Source organism: Canis aureus, chromosome 11, assembly GCF_053574225.1.
Source record: "Canis aureus isolate CA01 chromosome 11, VMU_Caureus_v.1.0, whole genome shotgun sequence".
NCBI lineage: Eukaryota > Metazoa > Chordata > Mammalia > Carnivora > Canidae > Canis > Canis aureus.
In genome coordinates this window covers 65307112-65332786 of record NC_135621.1, presented here as the reverse complement: position 1 = coordinate 65332786, position 25675 = coordinate 65307112, and the positions used below count along the sequence as shown (strand labels likewise).

General features: G+C 36.9%; 1 long non-coding RNA gene across 2 annotated transcripts in view; it reads right to left on the bottom strand.

The window, feature by feature from the left end:
• Nucleotides 1-25675, bottom strand: part of LOC144324249 (uncharacterized) — a 113817-nt gene that overhangs the window by 60550 nt on the left and 27592 nt on the right. For both annotated transcript variants that reach the window (XR_013389775.1, XR_013389776.1), the window contains exon 3: nucleotides 21009-21067. This is a non-coding gene — a long non-coding RNA (uncharacterized LOC144324249). The remainder of the gene's footprint in view (nucleotides 1-21008; nucleotides 21068-25675) is intronic.

The following is a 25675-nucleotide window of genomic DNA, read 5'->3' as shown; positions in this document are numbered from 1 at the left end:
TCTGTTTCACATTTTGTGCTTTGGGGTGAGATTGTATTTAAAGATAAGATTCTATTGCTGTAAACAAGTTTGCAAACCACAGACCTGGGCCTTGTTCCTTACTGAACCATTCATAACTTGAAGAGGAATTGAAAATGTATTCCTTCAAGGCAAAGAAGAAGGGATATTAAACAGTGAATGTCCAGATGTAGCGAAAATATGTTCGTTTACGCATGATGTATGCGTGCACACATGTGTCTGCTAATGGCCTTGTTTGTGCTCGACCTCACCCTATAATTCCCAATTGCTATATTACAACCAATCCTAAAACACCATTTCTTTCAAGATTTGGATTAAATCTAATACCCTTCTCTAACTACCCACACCCCTTGCAAAAGACACACACACATACTGAGGGTTCCTTTCCTGTGCAACTTGGGCAAGTTTCCATGGCCTGCGATCCTCTAAGACTCCTGGAGCTCCTCTGTGCCTTAAGTTCTTATGGTCTCCTCTGCCTCCTACTTCTCCGTTGCTATCTTTGAGATCCATCATGTAAAACTTTAGGTCATTCTTTGGTAGATACACACATGCACACACACACTCACAAGAAGTACCAACAACTTACTCTACCACACAGAGAATTCCCAAGAGGAGTCCAATTTACTATTGACAGCATATTGGAAAAGTCAGAGAAAGAGAAGTTTGAGTTGCAAGAATAAAAACAATTTCAAAATGGCAATGGTGGGCAGCCCGGGTGGCTCAGCGGTTTAGCGCTGCCTTCACCCCAGGGTGTGATCCTGGAGACCTGGAATTGAGTCCCACGTCAGGCTTCCTGCATGGAGCCTGCTTCTCCCTCTGCATGTGTCTCTGACTCTCTCTCTCTCTCTCTCTCTCTCTCTGTCTCTCATGAGTAAATTAATAAAATCTTTAAAAAAAAATGGCAATGGTGAGAATCGTGTGGCTTTTTGTGGACTAATACCAGCTCTTCTTTAGCTCATTGGTCCCTCCCTTCACTCTTTCCATTCTTTATTTTCGCCCAATACCCCCTGGATTGAACTAAAGTCGATCAAAATAATTTCCTCTATTAAGCACTGCAGTTCAAGTCTTCCCAGCTTTTACACCCCACCTCACATGGCCAACCTCTTCAGATTGTTTATTTTCCTAGAGGGACTTTCCTTTCTGGAGAGTCAATCCTTTCTAGGAGGTGGTTTTCTTATTTAAAAAAAAAAAAAAAAAGCAATAGGAATATTGTTTTTCTTCTTCTATATCCCTGCTATTTGTTCTTTACTGTTATTGTATTTCTTTTGTCCTCTTATCATCTTATATATCTAGACCTTCTAACCAACTGGTAAGCAGTCCAAGGACAAGAATTTCTCCTTTTTGTAGCTTTTTAAGTGCCCAGTCTCTGGCATATACCTCACAAATGCATAATGAATAAAGCAACACTAATGTACAATTGAAAGAAGAATAAATGATAAATGAAAGTAAGAAGACCCTTAGATATTTTGTAAGATGTGGTAGACATCTTCTCATAAATGCTGCAAAATCAGCAATTCTTAGAGGTTTAGTTCAAACATTCAGACATATTTTCAACTTATATTTATCTCTTAGGCGATCCATAATGTAAGGTTATTCTACTCAAAATATTCACTATTTCACATTTCTTTTTTATGTTGGCCTTTACTCTTTTAAAGTTTCTTTCCTATTTTTCCTATGAGCTAGATATTATTTTTGTTTATTTCCTTCCCACCTGGCCAGATGGGAGGGAAGCAGAGATGATTATCAATTCAATATCTCCTCTTGCTGGGATCCAAAGAATAAAAACTACTTTATAAAGTGGCATGCTATGTAAACCAAGGCTTAAAACATCCTTTAGTGAACAATTGTAAAATATCACTTGAAATTCCTACAGGATCTTCAGCCTGCTATGTTTAATTCCTAAATCTCCTGTTATTAAAAGAAGTCTGTTTGCTCTTTTACCTACACTCACATTATACAATTTTTTTTTCATCAAAATTGGCTTAGTTTGGAGTAAGGAATCAGGAACATATGACAAGTTAGAATTTCTGATATTTGACCCTTTGCTATAAATTTAAGCCCATGAATAACTCAGAAACCAGGCCCAAACCCTTCCATTTCTATATATATATATACATAGAAAATAAAATAAATTTTATTGGATAATAAAACTGGATAACCAACAAGAGGTGGATACCTTCCAAGAAACATGACCTACCGAGACTGAATCAAGAAGAAACAGCAAATCTAAACAAATGAATAAGCAAGAATATTGAATTCATAAATAAAATTTTTATTTTCCACAGAAAATAGAGATTCTTGTTTTACTCTGTTTGTTTATATGACAGAATTTTTGCCAAAACATTCAATTGAAAAGAATTTCTCCCAACCATACGCTGCCTACAAAGGATTCACTTCAGATTTAAGGACACACATATGCTCAAAGTGAAGGAATGGAAAAGATAGTCCATGTAAGTGGATATCAAAAGAAAGCAGGGAGAACTATACTGATATCACACAAAAGAGACTTTAAGCCAAAATGGTAACAGGAGACCAAAAAAGATCATTATGTTATGATAAAGGGGTCAATTCATCAAGAAGATTGAACAAATGTAAATATATACACACCCAACATTGGAGCACCTGAACATATTAAGCAAGTAATAACAGATCTGAAGAGAGAAACTGACGACATGGCAATAGTAAAGGACTACCCCACTTTCAGCAATAGATGGATCATCCAGACAAAAGCAACAAGGAAACATTGGACTTGAATCATACATTAGACCAAATAGGCCTAACAGACACTTATAGAACATTCCGTCCAACAGCAGCAGAGTACACATTCTTCTCAAGTGCACATGGAACATTCTCCAGGATAAATTATATGTTAGGCCACAAAACAAGTCTTGGCAAATTTAAGAAGATTGAAACTCTACCAAGTATCTTTTCCAACCACAATGGTATGAAACTAGAAATAAACAAGGAAAAGAAAGCTGGAACATTTACAAGCATGTGGAAACTAAATAACCACTCCTGAACAACCAATAGATCAAAGAAGAAATCAAAAGAGAAATAAAGAAAAATCTCCAAACAAATGAAAATGGAAATACAACACTTGAGAACCTGTGGATGCTGCAACACAACACTTGAGAACCTGTGGATGCTGCAAAAGCATTTCTGGGAAGGAATTTTATAGTGATAAATGAATCTATTAGGAAAATAAAAAGATATCAAATAAACAACCTAACTTTACAGAAGAAAGAAGAAAAAAACTAAGCCCAAATTTAGCAGGAGGAAGGAAATGATAAAGATCAGACAGAGATAAATGAAATAGAGATCAGAAAAACAATAGAAAAGATCAATGAAACTAAGAGCTGTGTTTTTGAGAAGATAAACAAAAGTAACGAACCTTTAACTAGACTAAGAAATAAAAAAGTTTCAAATAAATAAAATTAGAAATGAAAGAGGAGACATTAAAACTAATACCAAAGAAATACATAGGATCATAAAAGACCACTATGAACAATTATATGACAACAAATTGGATAACCTACAAGAAGCAGATACATTCCTAGAAATAATCAACCTACCAAGACTGAGTCAGAAAGAAATAGAACATCTGAAGAAATGAATAATGAGTAGGGATATTGAATACATAATCAAAAACCTCCCAACACAGAAAAGGACCAGATGGTTTCACTGGTAAATTCTACCGAACATTTAAAGAAGAATTAACACCAATCCTTCTCAAATTCTTCCCAAAAAAATTGGAGAGAAGGGAATACTTCCAAACTAATTTTACAAGGCCAGCATTACTATGATACCAAAGCCACATAAGGGCACTACAAGAAAAGTGTACACTAAAATATCTGATGAATATAGATGCAAAAATTCTCAACAAAATGTTAGCAAACTGAATTTAACAACATATTAAAAAAAATCATATACCATTACCAAGTGGGATTTATCCTGGGAGGCAAGAATGGTTCAATGTACACAAATCACTAAACATAACACACTACATTAACAGAATGAAGTATAAAAATTATATGATCATCTCAAAAGATGCAGAAAAAGCATCTGACAAAATAAACATCCTCCATAATAAACTTTCAAAAAATTGGGCATAGAAAGGAACACACCCCAACATACCGCCCAAGGTAATCTATAGATTCAATGCAATATATATCAAGATGCAAGTGACATTTTTCATAGAATTAGAAAAAAAAAACAATTCTAATATTTCCATGGAACCACAAAAGACCCCAAATAACCAAAGCAATACTGAGAAAGAACAAAACAGAAGACATCAAACTTCTTGATTTAAAACTATTCAACAAAGATACAGTAATTAAAACAGTTTGGTAATAGTTTAAAAATAGACACAACATGTAGACTGAGGGAACAGAATAGCCCAGAAATAACCCCCTACATATCTGGTTAACTAATATTTGACAAGGGAGTCAAGAACATTCAGTGGGGAAAGAGTATTCTCTTCAACAAATACTGTTGCAAAAACTAGATAACCACATGAGGAAAATGAAATTGGACCTTGATTTTACACTGCTCACAAAAATGAACTTGCAATATATTAAAAACTTAACCATAAAACCTGATACCATAAAACTCCTAGAAGAAAACATAGGGAAGAAACTCCCTGACATTGGTCTTGGCAATGATTTTCTGTATATGACACCAAAGATCAAGCAACTTACTGAATATAAGGAAATATTTGCAAACCATAGATCAGATAAAGGGTTAATATCTTTATGTACTTAAAATACATAAAGAACATGTACAATTTAACAACAAAAACAAACAAACAAGCAATCTGATTAAAAATGGCAGAGGAGGGGTGTCTGGGTGGCTCAGCAGTTGAGCGTCTGCCTTTGGCTCAGGTTGTGATCCCGGGGTCCTACAGGAAGCCTGCTTTTCTCTCTGGCTATGTCTCTGCCTCTCTCTCTGTATCCCTCACGAATAAATAAGTAAAATCTTTTTAAAAATTAAAAATAGGGATCCCTAGGTGGCGCAGCAGTTTGGCACCTGCCTTTGGCCCAGGGTGCGATCCTGGAGACCCGGGATCGAATCCCACGTCGGGCTTCCGGTGCATGGAGCCTGCTTCTCCTTCAGCCTATGTCTCTGCCTCTCTCTCTCTCTGTGACTATCATAAATAAATAAAAACAAATTAAAAATAAAATAAAATAAAATAAAAAATTAAAAATAAAAAGGGGCAGAGGGGAAAAAGTGAGCAGAGGACCTGAATAGACATTTTTCCAAAAAAGACATGCAGATGGCCAACATTACATGAAAGGATGTTCAACATCACTAATCATCAGGGAAATACAAATCAAAACCACAATGGAATATCACCTCATACTTGCTAGAAGAGCTATTATCAAGAAATCAAAAGATAATAAGTATCAGCAAAGATGTAGAGAAAAAAGAACCCTTGTGTACTATTAGTGGAAATATAAATCAGTGCACCCACAATGGAAAACAACATGGAGATTCCTCAAAAAATTAAAAATAGAACTACCATATTCCATTTCTGGGTATGTATCCAAAGGAAATGAAACAGGTTATTGAAAAGATATCTGCACTCCCATGTTAATTGCAGCATTATTCACAATAGCCAAGACATGCAAACAACCTAGGTGTCCATCAACAGACCAATGGATAAAGAAGATGCAGTGGGCACACACACACACACCCACACATGTACACACTGGAATATTATTCTACTATGAAAAAGAAAGAACTTCTGCCATTACGGATTTAAGGGCATTATGCTAAGTAAGATAAGTCAGTCAGAGAATCACACATATGTGGAATCTAAAAAAAGCTGAACTTTTATAAAAACAGAGTAGAATGGTGGTTACCAGGAGCTGGGGATGGGGGAACTGGGGAGCTGTTGTTTACAAGTTTGCAACTAGTAAATAAATAAGTTCTGGGGATCTAATGCACATCATAGTGATTATAGGCAATAGTACCATATTATGAACTTGACAGTTGCTAAGAGAATGGATCTCAATTGTTCTCACCACACACAAAAAAAGGAATTATAATTATGTAAAGTGATGGAGGTGTTAACTAATGCTATGGTAATAATCACACTGTAGCATAGAATTTATCAATGTCATATATAATGTACACCTTAAGCTTACACAGTGTTATAGGTTAACTGCATCTCAATTTAAAATATAAAGTTCCTATAATTCAGCAAACTTATTTGATACCACGTAAATAACAGAGAATGATCATAACCAGATGTTTTACAGCTAAAATACTATCCAGTCACTTCTAAATCTAGTGAGAAAGGTTGGCCTGCTTACTTGCTGACATTCAGCTCTTATCTGCTATCATTTCAGCTGTCCAGCCACATCAATTACAGTAGAAAAAAAGTTTTATAAACCAAAAACAACACACAAAAGAAAAGGCATGCTCATAAACAAGATATGTGGGCAAAATGAATTATTTCATTTTAAGCACTGTGGTTCTCACAATAAATGTGGCCAATAAACAGATTGCAGATGTAAGCAGGATAATTTAAGATGTGGCTTAAGAGTTGGCCACACCTGGGTTTGAATTCTGGTTCTAAGCAACTGAGCAACTGAGACCTTGGGGAAGTTGCTTAACTCTCTTAGGTCTGTTTTCTCAGCTCTAAATTGCAGTAACAATCCCTTTCTCATTTTGCTACCATGAGGATAAAATGTAAAATGTGTGCTTAACTTTTTAAGTGGTAGCTGTTTTGCTGTAGTTATTGTCACAGAAATTTTGCTATGTGGCACTTTGCCATCCTAAATTTTGTATTTGTATTTCTCTTTGACCCTTCAAAATACTTTTATATGCATCATTTTATTTGAATCTCATAACAACTGTGAGATAGACGAGATGTAATTAACCTCACTAGAAAACCAAGATCAATTCTTTACCTCAGTCACACAGCATCTGATAAAGTTGGGACAAGAATCCATGTCTTATCCTTATTTTCAAGAGCAATCCTCCAATCTGATCTCACAGCAACAGAGGGGAGCTTTTGAAAGGGCCACTTGATTGTGACACCCCTTGCCTTTTTGTCCCCTTCCCCTCTCCTCTCTGGCCTCCCCCTCCTCTTTTTCTCCCTGTCCTTTGAAGTTTTTAGTTTGGGGCTGGTCCAGAAAAAGTCCTCACTTCAGCTCAAAGGGGTAAATCTCCACAAAAGACAAGAAAACCTACAGTGCTGTGACCTTGGTCTAGAGAATCACCAGAAAGAAGAACAGGTAAACAACAACCTAACTAAAGTACAAGTTGAATACTCACCAGCTTTCTCGGGCTTCCTTTCTTCTACTTAACTCTAATTCTGCTCTGAAAAGGTCACAGGGCCCTCCACTTAAAATGCCTCTGCTAGTAAACAGCAAAATAGTGAGAGGAAATTCTTGGGGCAAAAACATTTATATTCATTTTCTTGTCAAAAATGTTGTGGGCAGAAAGTATGAGAAGAAAATACAGAAATACATGAGGCATTGCAAGTATGCATCTAATATCCTAATATAAATTTGTGGTAGGTCAATGGTTTCTCAACATGTTCGGGATTGGAACATTATCCTTTAAGAGTTTCATACCATTTTAAAAATTAAATTCGATTATATCAATCAGAATAACTTTGACCCCTCTTTAACTGAAGTTAGAAAACCATTATTGCTTTATCCTGGGATGAAAAAACTTGTAGGTTTCAAAGTAGCCATAATTGTTTGTGATTAAGGCATTATGAGGATAGCATTTATCCGGTCACTTTTATCCACAGAGGAAGCAAGTAGGCATCTGTATTAAGTATTAACTGCTATGTTGATAATACAAAACCCATTTCTCCCTCTCCTCCTAACTCGGTCATTAATGCTTTAAATTTCATTATGAAAGTTTCACTTTTTAAAGGAAGCAGTATTGTTTATACCACCTTTATCAAAACAAAGATATAAACAATTGTAAGATGCAGCACTATTTTATGTGCCACTGAAGAAGAAAAACCAATGCCAATTATAACAAAATACCATCAACTGTAAGAAGCATCCCAATTTCAGAGACACTGGGGTATGAAAAATGTGAGTGTTAAACTCAATGAGTTTAATCAGGAGCATGGACCTTAGTATCAAACACATCCAGATGGACACATCTGCCATTTGGTAGATGGGCTGCCTTGGGGAAGCTACTTACCTGAATTTCTACCTTCTCCTCTGTGAAATTAAAATATCAATATCCACCTCCTTCGTTAGCAAGAATTACATCAAATGAGGTATAAAAATGCGCTTAGTGCAGAGCCCTGCCCTTAGTTAGGGAACCAAAATGAACACTGCAGTAATTACAACTGGGGAGAATAGCGTATTGAGTTCCCAGTATGCATGATTCCTTACCTCCAATGAGTTTGTGAGATTTGAGATAAAATAGATCTCCACAGATGGAGGTATTTGTCAAGAGGTTTGTTTGTGGGAGAGGAGATAAGACCAGAACTGGGAAACTGCCTGGGGAAGGAAGGCCTGGGGGTGGGGGAGAGCTGGATGCTGAAGAGGAGGTCAGAGGACACCCAAACCAAACACTAGTATGTCTTCAAACTTTTGAGCAGGATCGCTCTGGTTTCAATTTGATTCTAATATCAAGAATACACTCATATCCCTCCAACAACAAAAGAATACACTCGGACCCTTAAAAACAATATGTGACGTGAAAGAAGCCAGTCACAATTAAATGTTACATGATTCCATTTATATTAAATGTCCCCAATAGGCAAATCCGTAGAGATAGAGAGTAAATGAGTGATTGCCAGTGGCCAAGGGGTGGAGGATTGGGAAGTGGCAGCTAAAGAGTATGGGCGTTTTTAGAGTAATAAAATTAGCTTGCAATGATAGTTGTGCAACTTTGTGACTATACTAAAACCAATGAATAGTACACTTTATTCCTTTATTTATTTATTTTTGATTTGACAGAGAGGGAGAAAAAATGAGTGTGGGGGAGGGGCAGAGGGAAAAAGAGAAGCAGGCTCCTGGCTGAACAGGGAGCTGGACATGAGGCTTGACATAAGGGACTTGACGTAGGGCTCCAACACCCAGGGCCCCAGGATCATGACCTAAGCTTAAGGCAGATACTTAACCTATTGAGCCACCCAGGTGTCCCTGAATAGTATACTTCAAATGGGTGGATTTTAAGGTACATGATTCACCCCTCAATAAAAATTTAAAAACAGAAGAATATAATTCCCTTGTCCTACTATTTTGAAGTCTAGAACTAAACTTTCAAAAAATTCACTTTCTAAAATGATAAAAAAAAAATCTGAACACATTTATAAATGTATCAACTTTACCTTAAATTACACATGTCGCTAAAACTCACAAAGTTAAGGTTTTCACTTTATTTTCATCCACTACATATAAAAATGGCCAATTCAAACACAGTCTTCAGTTTTGTGAACGTCAGAAGATTTAGTCACAGGGATAATGATTTAGCCTCTATCAAGAGCCAACAGCATGCGTTGTGTAGTGGGGATGCAAATGAATTTATAGCCAGAGGTGATATTCAAAATATTTTCAAACTGGATAAAGTCAGGCACTGAGTAAACAGAAGGGATGCCAGCTAGAGGTCCTTGAGTTGCTAGAATTCGGAAGAGTTTAAGGATCTAGGAGGAAGGGCCAGGTAAATTGAAAGATATGGACTTAGGGAATGAGGGCACTTCAAAGCTCCACAGGGGTGTTTTTAATAAGTGATACAGAAGATTTCAATATTTTAAAAACTGGTTAGAGCTGTTTCAGGGCGTACCTGTCTACCTTATCTCTGGTATGCCATCAGAATGCTCACCTGGCTCTCCAAATGTGGCCTTAAACTGTAAAGATGATGTCTTCTACTCTTGACATTTTACAGATAAGAAAACCAAGGTTGAGAAAAGGTGAGTGGCTTGCCCACCAAGCTTGAACAGTAACAGAGTGGGAAGGAGAACCCACATCTCCAAAATCTCAATCCAGGTGATACGTGGTAGGGTAAAATGGGCAAAACATTCTCACACCAAATTAACTTCTCCATTTATATTTTTTAACCATTTCCAAAGCAGAGTTGCAATTTATCTTCTAGTTGTGTGTATAGAAAAAGCATATATATTCATTACAGAAAAACAAAGGGACACTGAGTCCAGACTTTTGGATAATTATTTTTAAATTATATTAATGGGAAGCATCATGATATACATGTAGCATCTCTCAACAGAACCCACACATCATTGTCAAAGCAAATTTGAAGAGAATAAATCAAAGGTATTTAAAATAAAGTACACACCTTTCATCTTCTTAGAAAAGACCAGAAAAGAAACAAGAAATGATAGATGAAAAATATCTTATTCATCATAAGTATGATTTAGAGAATTGCCAATAAGATGCTACAGAACAACTTTTTGGATGCTTAGAGTTTTGTGTATATTGAGGGATAGATGAGTGGTATATTCATTCATTCATACTTTAATAATAATTCTGATATTTGAATGGTCCTTCACAGTTTTAGAAGTGCTTTCCATAAATAAATAAGTAAGTAAGTAAGTAAGTAAGTAAGTAAACTTTCCTAAACATGTAGTAGAAGACTATTGACATAGGAAATATTTTTCAATATACTGCTATATGGAAACGTGGGCTACAAAAACGTATGCATAGTTAAAATGCTATTTTTTGTGTAAAAGAAAGTGTATGCTGCATGTATGTGTGTATGTATACACATAAAAAAGACTGAAATACTATTTATCCTCCCAGGTTGGTACAATTATGGGTTCTTGTTTGATGTTTCCCTTTGTCTTTCTGTTCTCCAGCTTTCTTGCATTGGACCTATATACTTTTGTAATAAAGAAAAAAATTTAAAAGCGCATCCATGTGTATTTTATATTCATTGAGCCTCATAACAGTCATGTGACATATAACACCTAATTTTTATATAAGAGGATATTGAGTCTTAGAGTGTGTGGGTGGTGCAGTCGGTTAAGCGACAGACTCTTGGTTTCAGCTCAGATCATGATCTCAGGGTCTTGACATGGGTCAAGTCCCATGTCTAGCTCCATGCTCAATGGGGAGCCTGCTTAAAACTCTCTCTCCCTTTCCCTCTACCCCTCCCCCCTACTCTTGCTCTCTCTCTCTCTCTCTCTCTCTCTAAATTAAATAAATCTTAGGCAGAAAAAAAAAAAAAAGAGGATATTGAGTTTCAGAAGAACTAAGTGACCTAGACAGGCAGCAAGTACCAGAGCTTGGGTTTTCATACAGACCATTTGACTCTTAATATTATGTTCTTTCCGGGCAGCTCTGGTGGCTCAGCGGTTTAGCGCTGCCTTCAGCCCAGGGTGTGATCCAGGGGTCCCTGGATCGAGTCCCACGTCAGGCTCCCTGCATGGAGCCTGCTTCTCCCTCTGCCTGTGTGTGTCTCTCTCTCTCTGTGTGTCTCTTATAAATAAATAAGATCTTTAAAAAAAAAAAATATTATGTTCTTTCCTCTACATTAAAATAGTCAATTTTTTTAGTTGGCTTATGTGACAACTCAACCCGGTGCATTCCAGGCTATCTTTATGTAATCCTTGCTGTAGAGCACCATGCACTCATTTGTACCTGTTAGTCATCCTATGGAAAACCGTTATCTAATTAAAATAGTAGCTGTCCTATAAGTGGCACCAATTGAAGCAATTAACTTCCCACAACATATTCCTGCAGCTTTATTCATAGGAGGGGCCATTATTTCAAAGCAGTACACTGCACATAGCTCTCAAATCTCAAACGCTTCCTGGACTTTCTCCTAGACTCTGTCGTCTTTATCTACATCCAATTTCCCCTCCTATCAGTTTTTCAAGGTATGTATTTTTCTGTGATCTTTTCCTTAAAAGCTACTTCTTGCTTCCTAATAAGCCCTGTTCTACTGTGAAAAAGCAAAGAGAACTGTAGGAAACTAGAGCCAGGGAGCTAAATGTGACCACCAGCTCTGCTGGAAGCTCTGAAAATCTAGCCCATTACCCCATCACCTCACAATGAGCTCCAAAAGCTGCTGCTGATTTTCTGGGCATAGAAAAAGTTCCCAATCAATTGAAAGTCTATGCCTTAGGATTTCCTGAATACCACTTTATTCTTTGACTTTTCACACAAATTTTGCAGCATCAGGTAAATGTTCTGAACAAGTGACATTGTCCAAATCAGGAAAATTTGGAGTGAAAGTTCCATAACCCCCTGCGAGATACATAGGGAAGGTATGGATTAAGCCAAAATATTCTGGATTTTATATATCTTGGCAGATGAAACTCCACCTTCATCCTTCAAAGCCGAGCTGTGCTGTTCTGGGCCCAGTGATGATGGTTTCCAAGTGCTTGTTACTTCATTCTGCTTTTTTAAAACAATGCATATCTTCAGCCAGAGAAATTGCTGGTATCTAAGTAATGTGACCCACATATGCCTGGGCCTCATAGGCAGCCCTGTCCTGGGCTCACAGACACCTTGAATAGGACTCAGCACTTCTAGACCCAACAAGAACAAATTTAATTTCCCAAGACATTATTGTAGACTTCATGGAACAAGGCATGAAAGGGTTATAATCAAGTACCGCATGGCAACCTTTAATAGAAACTCCTGGGATCCCTGGGTCGCTCGGCAGTTTAGTGCCTGCCTTTGGACCCGGGCATGATCCTGGAGTCCTGGGATCGAGTCCCGCATCGGGCTCCCTGCATGGAGCCTGTTTCTCCCTCTGCCTGTGTCTCTGCCTCTCTCTCTCTTTCTCTGTGTCTCTCATGAATAATTAATAAATAAAATCTTTTTTAAAAAATAGAAATTCCTATTCAACATCTCAGTTGTCCCCTATGAAGTTCCCCTTCATTACCCCTTTTCCCTTAATCTTGTCCTCATATAGTCTGTAAGTTTTGCCTCATTCTGGATCTCACAGCATTGTTCCTTGTCCCTGCCCTCCCCTGCTACTTCCTGAAAAAAAAAAATAATAAAAATTTTCTAATGCAGAACAATTTAGTGAACTCTCTTAATCTTGCATCTTCACATCCATCACGTTGTTCAGCAAACAAAGAGCTTTCTTTGGAATCAGTTGGGCATCATAAATTGCAAGTAATTTTTCTCTACCACAAATAATTTTTCTCTTGTCACAAGAGTGCTGGTCATCACTAATTACTAGGGAAATGCAACTCAGAACTGCAATATTACCTCACACTTGTAAGAATGGCTATCATCAAAAAGACAAGACAGGTGTTGGTAAGGATGTGGAGAAAAGAGAACCTTTGTGCACTGTTGGGGGAAATATAGGTTGGCACAGCCACTGTGGAAAACAATAAACAAGTTCTTCAAGAAATTAAAATTTGGGGTGGGGGAGAATGAGTGAAATAATTGAAGGGGATTAAGAGGTACAAATTTCTGGTTATAAAATAAATACTATGGAGAGGAAAAGCACAGCATAGGAAATACAGTCAATAATATTGTAATAATCTTATGGTGGTAGATGGTAACTACACTTATCACAGTGAGCACAGCTTATTGTTGAATCTCTATGTTGCCTGAAATTAATATAATGTGGTATGCCAACAATACTTCAACAATAAATTTTTTTCTTAAAAATTAAAAATGGGACCATCAAATGACCCAGCAATTCTGAGTATGTATCTGAAGAAAAATGTAATCAGTAACTCAAAGAAATACCTACGCTGCCCCCACTCTCACTGCCAGGTTCACTGCAGCATTATTTCTTTTTAAAGATTTTATTTATTTATTCATGAAGACAGGCAAAGAGAGAGAGAGAGAGAGAGAGAGAGAGAGGCAGAGATACAGGCAGAGGGAGAAGCAGGCTCCATGCAGGGAGCCCAACGCAGGACTCCATCCCGGGTCTCCAGGATCACACCCTGGACCGAAGGCGACACTAAACCACTGAGCCACCCGGGCTGCCCTCACTGCAGCATTATTGACAATAGTCAAGATATGGAAAGAACCTAAGCGCCCATTAACAGATGAATGGTTAAAAAAAATTGAAGTAAAAAAAAAATTGAAGTAAATATACACAATGGAATACTATTAAGCTATGAAAGAAGAAGAAGAAACTCTTGCAACATGGATGAACCTTAAGGTCATTACACTAACTGAAATAAGTTAGAGAAAGACAAATACTGTGTGATAGCACATATATGGAGAATCTCTGGAGTCTCCTGTCTCTGTGAATGGTTCCACTATCCACTTGGTTGCCTGAGCCAGAAAATTGAATAACATCCTTACACTCCCTCTTCCATGCCCAACACCCAGGCCCATCAATCATCAGACCCAGTGGAAACTAATTGTGCATAATCTCTGGCCATATCTCTCTACCAGCACTTCTGCTCCCTTAACCCAGGGAACCCCCATGTCTCAGAACTCTGGAATAGCCTTCTGCTCTGGTTCCCCGCTTTGCTCCTCTTCATTCCATTCTCCACCCTCCAGCCAGGGTGGCTTTTAAAAACAGAAATCTGATTGTTTTACCCTGCTGCTTCCCATGGCTCTTAAGTTAAAGTCTATGCTCCTTAAAATAGCTTACAAGGTTCCTCTAACATGCACTCTACACTCCAGAGGTAATACTTTTTTCTTCAATTCTTCAAGAGAGCCATGGCCTCTCTCACTCACAGGTTTTTACATATTCAAGTCCCGTTTCCTGAACACTCCTACTTCCTTATTTTTGCTTTGCTAACATTGAGAAGCTTTTCTTGACTACCTCCCCCACACCTAGTTATCACAACACACACTAATTATTTATTGCCCATCTTTCCACTAGATGACACAGTCCATGAGGCAGGTACATGCCTATTTTATGGTTCTATTCCAGCACCTAGCATACTGCTTTGCATATAGGAGAAATTCCACAGATATTTGTAGTATAATGAATAAAAAAAATAAATGTGTCACCGCTTTGCACTAGCAGCAATATCCGTATCTTAAGCCTACTTTATTTGCATGCACTGTAAGCTATTTAATCCAGAAAAACTATTCTAGTTGTGTTTTCTTTTTATAAACCCATATTTAAGCAGTGGAACTCTTTCCAAATAAAATATGTTAGGGCCCAATTTATATAAAATGGACAATAGCTGCTCATATTGAAACTAGGGTGGGAAACTCCATCTACTTTGCTTCCTTGATCCTGAAGGATTTCCAAGGAACCCATTAGGACACTCAGAATTTAGTTTGAGAACCATAGATCCAGCCAATCCCACTGCAAATAGGCAGAGACATTCGTATCACCTGAGACTTTGTTTTTAAAATCTTCTCAGAAGTATCCATTAATAGATGGAGGTGCTTATCTAAAGAAATAAGAAACCTAACAAGAGACCCTCAAGTAACTCTATTTCAGCTTTCCCAATAATGCTTTTCTAACCTGCAATGAAAGAGTAAAATACTCTTTCAAAGATTTAGAGGCTCAAAGTACTTCAGGGCACAGATTGAACACATTTTACCACGAACCTTGACATCTGGGGGGTGATTCAGAGTGAGTTAAAGCATAAGAGGATTTACCCTGATGCGGTCTTTGCTTTGGTTGGAGCCTGAAGTCAATGACACGTATAAAGCTCTAATCCTCATGCAGTTGTCCTTTTCCTTATGTTGCTGATATTCAGCACCAAAGTCTAAGATTCTTTTCATCAGAATTTTTTTTTTCCTCACAAATAGTGTTTTCTGCCAAAGGGAACAAACTTGCTCCAGACAGAACAGCATTCAGAACAGCACAAGAAAAGACATTCGTCAATAGGGAATCACACAATGAAATATCTCTTGGGCAGATGAGCCATCATTTGAAGTGGTTGAGAGGAAAGTCTAGTCAAGGCCCACACAATCCCCTGGGTAAGGCCATGGCACACACTATTTTCAGAGGGCCATGAACACTTTAATATATCAGTGGAAGGCTTGGCCTTAAAACCAGCAAGAGAGAATTTCCTCTAGATATCTTGGAGGGAAAAAATGGGAATATTTTCATGTGTGTAAGTACTGTTTATTTTGACAGTAGGCTAAACTCAAAGTATGAATAAAATTCTGAATATTTTAATGATAATATGATTGGGAAGCATAAGAGTGCAAAGCATGGAACAAGTTCTATTTGACAAAAGCATGATAAAAAATTTAGTACTTTCTTTCACTGACTACAACATTAAGAAGGAATCAAGAAACATAATCTATATAATAGTGGTTAAGTCTAGGAGCCGGTGTCATTGAAAAGAGCCTGCATCTAACTTGGGTTACGTTTAGCACATTGTTGGCAATAAACTCAACATAATTATACAATAAGAATGTATTCTTTGTGAGGCAGATGAGGCAAATAGATCGTTTTCTTTTTTTTTTTTCAAAGACTTTATTTATTTATTCGTGAGAGACAAACACAGAGAGAGGCAGAGACACAGGCAGAGGGAGAAACAGACTCCCTGCAGGGAGCCCAATGCAGGATTCAATCCCAGGACCCCAGAATCACAACCTGAGCCCAAGATAGACACTCAACCCCTGAGCCACCCAGGCGCCCCTAGATCATTTCTTAATAGCACCGTCAAAGCATAAGTACTTAAGAGATGTTCAATTCACTCCCTAACTCAAGAGCTTATACCTGTTTGGAAACAGGTAAGTAAATGAAGCATTGTAGAGTGTATAGTGGGCATTGCGATAGCAGTAAGGACAGCACAGGAGAGGAAAACCAAACCTGGGAAGGGTCTCAGGGGAAGCTTCTAGAGGAGGTGATACCTGGGCTGTGTCTTAAAGGATAAGTAAGATAGAAGGGAGGGGAACGGAGAAAGGACAGTGAGGATGGAATGAGGAGGAGTTCTAGATAAAGAAACCAGCATGCACATGTTTGTATCTCCACCATGCAAAAATCTGAAAGTTAACATGTAACTACAGAGTGTGAGCTCTTAATTTATAAATTCCAATAATAATAATAATAAAACTACAATCATGGTACATTCTCCAATGAAATAATTACTGGGTAGACCTTTTTTTTCCCCACTTATTTTAACTTTTTTTAGAGTAGTCTCCATGCCCAGAACAGGGCCTGGACTTACAGGAGATGGTGTTATACTGTGCTCATGGGCTACTCAAAGGATTTCAAAGGGTAAATTATATTATACCTTCACTTGACTTTAGAATCTTCCTCTCCATCTCCTCCCTCAAACTCCTTGTTTCAAAATGTGACCCCACTATAGGTAAAGCCTAGCATTCAACTATGTTACCCAAGCAAACTGGAAAAGGTGAAGGGATAGAGATTCTAGGATATAACCCCAGGGACCACTGCCATCTAAGCAGGGCCCAGGGGACTAAAGTTCTTGAAGGAATTTGAGAATTGGCCAGCAAGGTAAGAGGATGGAAAATTAGAAGAGGATGAAAGTTAAAGACGGAGTTTAAAGAAAGGAATGGCCTATAACTTCAAATAACCATTGGGTAAGATATAGGAAAAAAAAAAGTCCATTTGATTTGGCAATAAATCACTGGCCTCAGCACAAAATGTTACAGAGACATGGTCAGCAGACAGTTAAAGGGTGAGTAAAAGATAAGGAAGAAGAAACAGCAAGTATAGCTTTTCTCTTTTTTTCCACGAAGAGTGACCAAAAGGGAAGGAGACAATTTGAAGAGGGCCATTACATACACTTGCTCAGGCTGTGTAATGATCAATCCTAGGAGACCTGATTCACACCATGTTGATTCTGTGAATGGTACCAGGGACACGCCATTCACAATAGGATACGGTAGCCTGCTTTGGGGAGGGATACTGGGTTGAGGAAGAGTTGTTTGTTTGTTCATTTGTTTAGTTAAAATTTTTTATTTTGTTTTATTGGAAGGAAAGAGTATTCAGAGAGGGGGAAGGTGGATAAAAATGTGAGAGGGAGGGAGGGTGATTGAGAACATGAAGTTTCTGATTAGGCAGGAGGGGGTTTAATGAGAGCACACTGGAGTATTTAATCACAGACGGATGAAGAACACTACTTACAGTGAAATGGAAGGAAAGGGTAGGAAAAGATGATTTGATGGCGATAAAAGTTGGGGGTTTATCAGGAAATTGGAGTGTATGGAGTGTATGTACACCCAGAGTGTAAACCCTGGGTGGCTCAGCGGTTTGGCGCCTGCCTTCGGCCCAGGGCATGATCCTGGAGTCCCAAGATCGAGTCCCACATCAGGCTCCCTGCATGGAGCCTGCTTCTCCCTCTGCCTGTGTCTCTGCCTCTCCCTCTCTATCTGTGTCTCTCATGAATAAATAAATAAAATCTTTAAAAAAACAACAAAAAAAGGAAGTTGGAGTGTATGTGAGGTAGGAGAAAAATGCACTTATTGTAAAGGGGGGGGGGGATAACTTGTAGCCAAAGATGAGGAAAAGAGCTTGAAGTTTAGAATAGCTGCTGAAGATAATGAGAGAGGGGAGGATTACTCAGAACCCCCCAAATAAAATGGTTCTTAGGGTCTGGCTGCTACAGACCATGACTTTGTAGTGGAAATAACCCTTGACGGAGCTTGAAAACAAATCCTGAACTAGTAACAAGGAGTAAAGGATGGCAAGATTCCATTTAAGCCTTTCTAGTGTATGTTGACGAGAGGGGGTGGAGGGGAGTGGGGTTTACATCTACTGAGAAGCAAAACAGCATAGAAAAAAAATCACAGCCATTCGTTATGTCCATAAGCAGACTATTGAACAGTCAACCATAAAACTAAGAGGCGATGTTATACTAGACAGATATCAAGTACCCAGAGCTACCCCTAGGGTATGTGGGGCCACAATCAAATATATTTTTTTTAACCAGGTCCCCTCTCTGTATTAAAAAAAATGATTTTAAAATTGCACTACAAAATTTAGGTGCCAGTCTGAGGAATAATGGTTTATACATGAAGATTTAAATAACTGACAGAAAAGATATAAAGTATGTGTGTGTTGTCTAATCTGTGTAGATGAAGTTCTCATAGGGTCTGGACACCATCTCCTTATGTTCTTTCTCCTCAAATGAGTTGTTCCTGGTTAATTTCTTATGTCCCACACCAGGAAAAAGGTAGCGACACTGCTCACAAAGGTAGTTACTACTCACAATGCCATGGCTCTTTGGAACTTTCTAGTATTTAAACGATATGGATTTCTTACCTCTGTGGTTCCCTAGTACCATTTACTGTTTAATACTGGTTATATAATTACCCAGGAGGCTGTATCATCTATCATATCACTTGTGAATACAGACTGCTTAGCCACTCTCGAAAAAAGTTGTTTCTGTGCTTTGTCGATGATGACCACAAATGTGAGTCCAGAGCATGCAGAAAAATGTGAACAGTGATTTGTTTCTATAATTTGTTCATTAATAGAAATGTTCTAGTGAGAGCATAGAACATCTTCTGATCTTGTCTCCTCGTACACTCACTAGGCTTTAATGACCACATGTGGCCTAGAGTCTGGGGTAGAAGGGTGACTATGATGAGGGGAGGAGGGTGTGCCTTAGGGTATAGGACACCCACCACCACCCTGCTGCCCTTGGGTTCTGTATACTGGGTGGGAACACTCATAGGTGAGAACTAGCGCAGGGCTGAGGCATGTAGCTCAAGCCCAAATCAGTAGTGGAGCACTGGTACCCCAAAGTCCCAACCTTGTCCTTAAGTCCAATACAAGTGTGAATCTCCCAAAACCAGCATGTTTGCACCATTCTGGTGGCCCTGCCATCTGTGAAATGGTTTATTTCTTCATTTAAGTCCCCTTTAATGTTTCTTTAATAAAACTTTATACTTTTTTCCATAAAGTTAGGTTTATATCCAGGTATTTGATATTGTTGATATTGTTTAAGTGGTGTATTTTCAATTTTATGTTTTCAAATTATGTTGTTGCTAGTGGGTAAACATGTAACTAATTTTGTCTATTGATTTTATAATCGACACTTTGGCTAAAGTTTCTCATTAATATTCATTGTATACTGTGGATTTTGTATGTGGATGGTCATATATTATTTGTGAATAATGAGAGTTTTGTTCCTTTTAAGCTATGCATATACTTTCATTGCTTTTATTTATATTTATTTTTAAGTTTCTGGTGGAGAATATGAGCAATGATATTTTCACTTCTTTTATTCCTTCCTTTATGAGCTAGCTAGGTTCTCCGGTAATATTAAATAGATAATAGATATATGTGCAATGAGATATTACTTAGCCATAAAAAATGATGAAATCTTGCCATTGGCAACAATGTGGATGGACCTTGAAGGCATTATGCTAAGTGAAACAAGTCAGATAGAGAAATTCACCATTCCTTATGGTCTTATTTATACATGAAATCTGAAAATAAAAACAAAACCCAAGCTCATAGATCTACAGAATAGATTGGTGGTGGCCAGATGCAGAGGGTGGGGAGTGAGCAAATTGGGTGAAAAGAATCAAAAGGTACAAACTCCTAGTTATAAAATAAAGAAGTCATGGTGTAATATGCAACATGGTAACTGTAGTTAATAATACTCTACTGCATATTTGAAAGTTGCTAAGATAGTTAAGCAAAAGTTCTCATCAGGAGAAAAAATAAATTCTGTAACTATGTATGGTAGTGGATGCTAACCAGATTTACTGTGGTGATCATTTTGCAATATATACAAATATTGAACCATTATATTGTAAATATCTGAAATTAATATAATATTGTATGCCAATTATACCTCAATTAAAAAAAGAACTGTTATCATGAATATACGCTGAATTTTAAAATTTTTTGTACCTGCTGAGATGGCCATATGATTTTTCTACTTTTAATATATTAATTTATTTTATTTAATTGGTTACCTAATGTTAATCCAACTTTGCATTCCTGGAGTAAATCCCCCTGGTCATGATTTACTAATTTTTCCATATACTTGAGAGTTTAATTTGCTAATATTTTGTCTAAAATTTTTGTACCAAGTTTATAAGTGAGATTGGCCTCAAGTATCAAAGTTATGCTAACTTTATAACATGTGCTATAACATGTTTCCACTTTTTTGTCTTTGGAATAGTTTGCAAAAGATTGGAATTGTCACCTGAATATTTTTTAGAACTCACCAGTAAGACTATCTGGTCTTGAGGAACTATTGCAGGTTGCTGGAGACTCTCAGTTGGATCTTGGGTAAGAAAAAGAACATTAATGGAAAAGCTTGAGAGATTCAAATATAGTCTGAAAATTAGTACTATTCTATCAAGGTTTCCATCTTAGTTTTGATTAATTGTTTTATTATGTAAAATATTAACAATAGGGTAAGCTGGGTAAAAAGTACATAAGAACTCTTGGTACTGGGGTGCCTCCGTGGTTGAACATTTGCCTTTGGCTCAGGTCATAATCCCAGGGTCTTGGGATAGAGTCCCACTTTAGGTTCTCTGCGGGGAGCCTGCTTCTCCCTCTGCTTATGTCTCTGCTTCTCTCTCTGTCTCTCATGAATAAACAAATAAAATCTTTTTAAAAAAGAACTCTTGGCACTATTTTGGAAATTTTCAGTAAATCTAAATTTATTTCAAAACAAAAAAATAAATTAAAAATGGAAATACTATATGATCCAGTAATTCCACTGCTGAATATTTACTCAAACAAAATGGAAGCACTAATTCAGAAAGATATATGCAGCCCTATATTTAATGAAGCATTATTTATAATGTCCCAAATATGGAAGAAACCCAAGTGTCCACTGATAAATAAAGAAGATGTGATGTGATTATATATATATCCCCGTGATATATATATACAATGGAATACAGAATACAGTGGAATATTACACAGCTATAAAAAAGATGAGATGGTGCCATTTGAGACAACATGGATGGACCTAGAGGGTATTATGCTAAGTAAAATAAGTCAGACTGAGAAAGATGTATATACCATATGATTTCACTTATATGTGGAATCTAAAAAAACAAATGAATAAACAAACAAAAAGTAGAAACAGATCCATAAATACAAAAAAACTGAGGTTGCCAGGCAGGCGGCTGCTGGTGGATGGGGGATGAGCAAAATGGAATAAGGGTAGTGGGAAATACTGGCTTCTAGTTAGGAATTAAGTAAGTCGTAGTGGTAAAAGGTAAAGCTCAGAAAACACAGACAATGGTTATAATAATAGTGTTGTATGGTGACAGATGGTGTCTACACTTGGCAAGCATAGCACAACCTATATACTCATTGAATCACTATATTAATCTGAAACTAATGTAACATTGTGTGTCAGCTATACTTCAATAAAATAAAAGATAAAAAAAATAAATTAAAACTTTCCTTAAAGCTGGAGGGGGCTGTTGAATGAAAAGGAAAAGTGAATGCTGATAGCCATTGAAGTTTTACTTTCCATTTTCTGCATGATTGGAAATTATTACAATAAAAAAATTTTTTTTAAGGAAAAACCACAACCAAAAAAATATGACCCGGTCTTGGTTTTTGCTTTGGATGTCGATTTTATGGAACCAATTTATTTTCTTTAAAAAAAATTTGGGGGGCTATTATTTTCCTCTTGAAAAAAGTTTTGATATGTTATATTTTTCTAGGAACTTATCCATTTCTCTGAATTGTCAAATTCGTAATCTTGAAGTTGTTTATAATCCTTCTTTTAAACCGTTTAATTGTCTGTATCAACCGTAGTTATGATCTCTCTTTTAACACCGATCTGTAAAAGGCTTTTCAAAGGAAGAATTTTGGGCCATGTTAATCTTTTCTTGTATTTTTTTCTCTATTTCATTGATTTCTGCTATTATCATTGCCACTCTTATTTATTTTTTTACTTCATTATTGTTTTTCTAATTTCTTAGCTTATTGTTAGGCTTTCATCTTTCCTAATACATCTTAATTTATAGTATTTTTGTCATCATACATTCTAAGTATTTTCTAATTTCTGTAATTTCTTCTTTGACCCCCAAGTTCAAAAATACCTTAATTTTCAACATACAAATTTTTTCTAGTTACCTTTCTGTTATTGATTTCTAATTTAATTGCATATGGTAAAAAAAAAAAAAAAACTATGGTCTCTATAATTTCAATCTTTTGATAAGTGTTGATATTTGCTTTGTAACTCAGCATGTGGTCAATTTTCAAAAATACTCCATACTGCTTGAAAAGAATGTGTATTCTGTAGTTGTGAGGTGCAAGGTTCTAAATACCTATTCAATTAGAGCATGCTTATTAATTGTGTTGTTCTCATCTCCTACCTCCTCATGGATTTTGTCAGCTTGATCTAAGTACTTACAAGTTTAGAGAACTTCTTACATCTTCCTGTAGGACTGAACCTTTTATCTTTAATGAAATTATTCTCTTGAACGCCTTCTGTCTTAAGGACTATTTTGTCTGATATTAATATAGCAACACCAACCTTTTTTGGTTCGTGTCTGTATGGTATAATTTTTTTCACACTCATTCTAATTTTTCTGAATCCTTATGTTTTAAATGTGACTTAAATAGGCAGCATATAACTGAATTCTTTAGAACAGAATGTATATGTATCTGATACATATACATATCTGTAAATCTTTGGCCTTATAAGTTGGGAAGGTAGTCTATTTTTATTTTTTTAAGATTTATTAATTTACTTGAGAGAGAGAGGGTCGGGGAAGAAGCAGAGGGAGAGAGAGAGAGAGAATCTCAAGCAGGCTCCATACCAAGCACAGAGCCCTGTGCCAAAATCAAGACTTGGACACTTAACTGACTGAGCCACCAGGTGCTTCTGTTTTTGCTTATTTTAATTCCGGGTATATTTGAACTTATTTCTCCATCTTATTTTGTACTTTTTATGTGTCTTGATTTTTTCTGTTCTTATCTACTTGTTTGGTATGGATTATTTTTTCCTACTTGTTTTCTTTTTAGTTAAAATGTTATATATACCCTTCTGGTGGTTATGCTACAAATTTTAACTTGGACACTAAATATCCTTACCATTCTCCCAAACAATAAAAAAAGACAGTAGAATATTTTAACTCTGATCATTCTCCCCCAAACTTATATGCTATGGATGGTTGTGTGTTTCATTTCTAGCTATTTTTTAACTTCTTAAGAGATTATTCTTTTTGTTATTTTTACTTGATGTTTACAGTTAACCACATATTTAGCGATTTCCTTGATCCTCATTCCTTTAGTCAGCTCTGACCTTCCAGCTGTGCTTGCTTTCTGCCTTTAGAATTTCCTTTAGTGAGGGTCTATTGGTGGCAAACTCTCAGTTGTTTGCTTGTTTAAGGATGTCTGTATTTTCCATTGTTCTTGAAAGATAATATACAAATTTAGGTTGGCATTATTTTCTTCCAGCACACTGAAGATTTCAACCTTTTTCTGACTTTCATAGTTGTTAAGAAATCTGCTGTCCTGTTGAAAGTCATCTGTCTTTTTTCTCAGGCTGCTTTTAAATGTTTTATTTTTGTTTATGGTATTCTGAAATTTGGCTAAAATGTGTCTAAGTATAAATTTCCTTTTATTTATCCTCATTAAGATTGTTCAGTTTTTTGAATCTGTGGTTTGTCATTTTTTGGAAATTCTCAGCCATAATCCCTTCAATTATTGTTTTTATCCCTTCCATCATCTACTGCCTGCCTGGTATCCCACTTAAGTGATTGTTGTATTTCTTATCTATCTCTCCATGATTTATAACTTCGTTTGTGTTTTCCATCTCTTTGGATTACATTATGTAAACTTTTGTGGATCTATCTTTCCTGATCCATTCTCCGGCTATGGTTATTCTGGTATTAAATCCATCCATTGTGCTTTTTATTTCAAATATTGGACAGAGTTTGCTTTATTGCACTTTATTGACTTTGCAGGTACTGTTTCTTACAAACTGAAGGTCTGTGGCAACCCTGCTTTGGGCAAATCTATTGGCACCATTTTTCCAACAGCATTTGCTTACTTCCTGTGTCTGTGTCACATTTTGGTAATTTTCAGAATATTTCACACTTTTTAATTATTATTGTATTTGTTATGGTGATCTGTGATAGTGATCTCTGATGTTACTTTGTAACTCAAGGGAAATAAAGAGTCATATGTAATCAAAAGCTAGAAATGACTAAACTTGTGAGTGAGGAAGACATGGCAAGGACTGAGACAAGCCAAAAGCTAGGCCTCTTGAGCCAGTCAGCCAAGTTGTGAATGCAAAGTTCTTACAGGGAATGAAAAGCACTACTCCAGTGAACACACAAAAGATAGGAAAGCAAAACAGCCTTATTGCTGATATGGAGAGAGTCTTTGTGGTTTGGATAATAGATCAAATTAGCCACAACATTCCCTTATGCCAAAACCTAATCCAGAGCAAGGCCCTAACTCTCTCAGAGAGGTAAGGAAGGTACAGAAGAAAAGTTTGAAGCAAGCAGAGGATGGTTCATGAGGTTTAAGAAGCAATCTCTATAACATAAAGTGCAGGGTGAAGCAGCAAGTACTGATGTAGAAGCTGTACGAAGTTATCCAAAAGATCTAGCTAGGATCATTCATGAAGATGGCTACACTAAACAACAAATTTTCTATGTAGATGAAACAGCCTTCTACTGGAAGAAGGTCACATCTAGGACCTTCATAGCAAGAGAAAAGAAGAGAAGTCAATGCCTGGCTTCAAAGATTCAAAAAACAGGCTGACTCTCTTGTTAGAGGCTAATGCAGCTGGTGACTTTAAACTGCAGTAATGCTCATTTACCATCCTGAAAATCCTAGGACCCTGAAGTATTATGCTAAGTCTACTCTACCTCTGCTCTATAAATGGAACAACACAGCCTGTATGACC